Raw genomic sequence first — 4,346 nt, 5'->3', positions numbered from 1 at the left:
ACTAACCAAATCAAATCTCGACAAAAAGGGAGTCAATAAAATGGGAAACAATTCTCAATGAATCAAAAATGAGTTATGGATTAATATTAATGGGTAAATCAAGAAACGGTTTGTTAGGCTTAAAGGGGGTTCACTAAGGGTTAATTATTAAGGTAGGCTTATGGGATAAGTGGGTTAAAACCTAGGTGCCTTTATCATCTCAGTTTATCAAATCAAAGGTGTGGTCTCGACATGTATAATCGAAGCAAGTTTTAGAATAACCAATCAGTATTGACACATTCATAACCAATAATAGAGTGAGTAAGAAAAGTGTATGCTCTAAAGGCTCAAAATCTCACAAAAATTATGGTTTTTGATTGTTAATCTTGCAAATCTCAAACTTTAAGGTAATACTTCAATTTAAGGAAACAACCTAAAATTTTTAATTCTGAAAATAGACTTATTATGCTTGATTCTCTAGTCTCTTAAAGTTTAAACAATCAATGCACAATTACCTATGAATTTAGTCTAAAACACATCAATGATAATCATAAATAAAAAAGAATTCATTCTAATAGTAATGTAAGAAAATTACTTAAACACAAGACATAATTCAGGGGTTTTCTAATAATTTTTTATAGATAACCTCCCCACACTTAAGATGTACATTATCCTTAATGTACAAACATATATAATCACAGTATAAACAGAATATCATAAGAGAGGAAGAAAACTGAAACTACCCTGAATATTGAATGAAATGTTCAGAATAGTGAAAAACGAAATTGTAGTCAAATCTAATTGTAACTCATGATTTTGAGCAAACTAACAAGAAAATAAACACAAATAATAAAGAAAATTAAGAGGTTATAACTTGATTAGAAACAAGCATAAATATTTCAAAAGATAGTAATGAAAATAAGTTGAAGAAAATAAAATAAAAAAATAAAACAACTAAAACAAAATTAAAAAGGAAGATAGAGAAATAATAATAAAAATAATAAAAAAATAATAATAAACTCAATGATATCAATAAACTTAAATGTAATTGTAATGTCAATAGTAAAAAAAATACGAAAAAGAAAAAAATAAAAATAGCAAAATAAAAATAAAAATAAAAAATATATAAAAATTACAATATATAAAAAATTTAAAATATAAGTATAAGAATTAATTAATTAATTAATTAATTAGTAAAATAAAAATAAATAATATAACAATTAATAATAAATAAAATAAAATAAAATTGGGGTGATTAACTCAGTTTTCACATGGCCATGGACATGCACGTCTGTCCAAGCTGTGTGTGTTTTCTTTTGCTTCTCCTACACCCATGTGAGATCCCGCACACCCATGTGGTCAGGCCGTGTGCTCCATAAACCTGTGTGGTCAGGCCGTGTAACTCTCTAACTTTGAAAAAAATTAACTCCAAGTTTCACACGGCCTAGGACACGCCCGTGTGTCCAGGCCGTGCGGGTCACATTGCCATGTTGCCAGGCCATGTGTGTTTTCCTTCGCTTCTCCCACGCCCATGTGAGATTCCACATGCCCGTGTGGCCAGACCGTGTTCTCCACACACCTGTGTGGCCAGGCTATGTGGGTAAAAAACACACTATTTTTTTTAGATTTTGAAAATTAATTAATTCTAAAAAAATCATGAAATAATGTTAAGAAAATTAGTAGTGTTAACACTCGGGTTGCCTACCAAGAAGCGCTTATTTAAAGTCTAAACTCAACTTACCTCGTATTTGCATGGTCACGGTGGATTACGGAGTCGAGACTCCTCTTTCTCGCTATCAATTCCTTTACTGAAATAAGGTTTAAGTCGAGTACTATTTACCTTAAAAGTGCCAAAATGAGAATGAGTTACCTCGACTACACCGTACGGAAAGACATTGAGTATCATAAAAGGAGTTGCTCCGTTTGCGTTGAGCTCTGTAATGGTAATTTGAGGGTCATTTTTATCTAATAAGACTTGGTCCCCAACCTTGAATTGATTGGTTCTATCGTTACACTCGATATGGTTTTGCTTCTGCTCCTCCTTGCCATAAATCCGCCATTTGTGTAGTTCATCTATCTGTAGCATTCGTCTTTCATGAATGGTTCCATTGTTAGTGTTTGAACTAGAACGTGGCTCATTTATGCTTCTCGAAAGTGTTTCCTGCAAAGGGGATTGGACCATATGATTAGTTTTATTAACCGGATTTAAAAAGTCATCTTCATTACTTGATATCTCTATCAAATCACGAGCCTGAAGAGTAATTGTTTCATCATTTGTACGAAGTTTGAGTTCACTTGTACCAACATTAATAATATTCCTGGTAGCCACTAAAAAGGGTCGCCTTAAGATTAAAGGGATGTCACCATCCTCTTCCATGTCTAAAACAACAAAGTCTACTGGGAATATGAATTTATCAATTTTTACTAGTACATCTTCAATGGTACCCCTAGGGAATCTAATAGTTTTATCCGCTAGTTGAATACTCATCCTAGTTTGTTTAGGTTTCCCAAAACCTAGTTGCTTAAACATTTTATAGGGCATGACGTTAATACTTGCCCCTAAGTCAGCCAAAGCATTATTAACAACTAAACTACCAATTAAATAAGAAATAGTAAAACTCCATGAATCTTTCAATTTACTTGGTAGTTTATTCTGCAAAATGGCCGAACAAACTGCATTCAACTCCACGTGCGATGAATTATCTAACTTCCATTTGTTCGCCAGAAGCTTTTTTAAAAATTTTACTGAGTTGGCCATCTGCGAAAGAGCTTCAATCAATTGTAAGTTAATATGCAACTTTTTCAAAAGGTTAAGAAATTTACCGAATTATTCATTTGTTCGGTCTTTTTTTGTTGCATTAGGGTATGGCACGCGAGGTGTATATTCTCTGCTCACAGGTTTTTGTTTATTCAGGCTTACTTCCACCTCATCTCTACTTACCACGCCTTCTTGCCTTGGTTCTGGTTTGGAATCAACTAACCCTTCTTCATCTCGAACAGTAATTGCATGGAGTTACTCTCTTGGGTTAGTCTCGGTGTTGCTAGGCAAGCTACCTTGTGGTCTTTCTAAGATCAGCTTAGCAATATTTGATTCTCGAGCCCTTGAATCGACGCTTGCTAATTTTTAAGCGCTGTTTCGGTGTTTTGGCAACATGTTTCTAGCATCGAGATGAATTTCATTAGCATCTCTTCAAGGTTCGACTTATTTTTCCTGCTGGTAAGGTGGTTGAAAGCTTGGAGGGGGTTGTGGTCTTTGATTGCCTTGAACACCCCAAGAGAAATTGGGATGGTTCCTCCAATCTGCGTTGTAAGTATTACTATAGGGGTTATTCTGAAGTCTATAATTGTTTCCCATAAAGTTGACTTGTTCGTTCGTAGTGCTAGGGTCCTAGGCTAGGCATTCTGTATTATTTATTCCTCCTCCACTTGTGTTACACTGCATCACTAGATATACCTGCGTAGAAACACATAAACCATCAATCTTTTTATTTAAGAGCTCTACCTGGTTTGATAACATGGTGACCGTGTCAAGGTTAAAAACATCGGCTGCTTTATTAGGCTTTGTCCTCATGACTTGCCACTGATAGTTATTCAGTGAATCTCTTCAATAAATTCATAAGCCTCCTCAGTTGTTTTGTTATTCAAAGTACCACCGGTGACTGCATCGATTAACTGTCTAGTTTAGGGGTTCAAACCATTGTAAAAAGTTTGAACCTGTAGCCATAAAGGTAACCCGTGGTGAGGGCACCTTCTCAATAAGTCCTTATACCTCTCCCATGCATCATATAAGGTCTCTAAGTCCATTTGCACAAAGGAAGAGATATCATTCCTCAACTTTTCTGTCTTAGCCAGTGGAAAATACTTTAGTAAAAACTTTTAAGTCATTTGTTCCCAAGTAGTGATGGAACCTCGTGGTAACGAGTTCAACCATTATTTAGCTTTATTCCTCAGTGAGAAGGGAGATAACCGAAGGCGAATAGCTTCATCAAAAACACCATTTAACTTGAAAGTATCACAGAACTCTAATAAATTGGCCAAATGAGTATTTGGGTCTTCATCCTGTAAACCATCAAACTGAACAAACTATTGAATCATTTGAATAGTGTTTGGTTTCAGTTCAAAATTATTTGCAGCAATAGCAGGTCTAACAATACTCGATTTGGCCCCAGTGAGAGTGGGCTTAGCATAATCGTACATAGTACGAAGAGTAGGATTCTAATTTACAGGATTCGCGGCAACCATAGGAGGTAGCGGATTATTCCAATTGTCATCCATCTCCTTGGTAATATTGGTACCGTCCTCGTGCTCTTCCTCTATGTACTGCAGACTCCGCCTTATTTCTCTACGATTTCTGCGAGCTGTGCTTT

At 35.2% G+C, this 4,346-nt stretch overlaps 1 non-coding gene across 1 annotated transcript; it reads left to right on the top strand.

Annotated features, from left to right (window-relative positions):
* Positions 1-3,709: 3,709 nt before the first annotated feature.
* LOC121213131 (small nucleolar RNA R71) lies at positions 3,710-3,816 on the top strand. The gene has a single exon (XR_005908500.1). It is a non-coding gene; the product is annotated as a small nucleolar RNA R71 (small nucleolar RNA).
* The last annotated feature ends 530 nt before the right edge of the window (positions 3,817-4,346 follow it).

This window comes from Gossypium hirsutum, chromosome A13 (assembly GCF_007990345.1).
Source record: "Gossypium hirsutum isolate 1008001.06 chromosome A13, Gossypium_hirsutum_v2.1, whole genome shotgun sequence".
In the NCBI taxonomy this organism is placed as follows: domain Eukaryota; kingdom Viridiplantae; phylum Streptophyta; class Magnoliopsida; order Malvales; family Malvaceae; genus Gossypium; species Gossypium hirsutum.
This window is presented reverse-complemented; position numbering and strand designations above follow the sequence as displayed.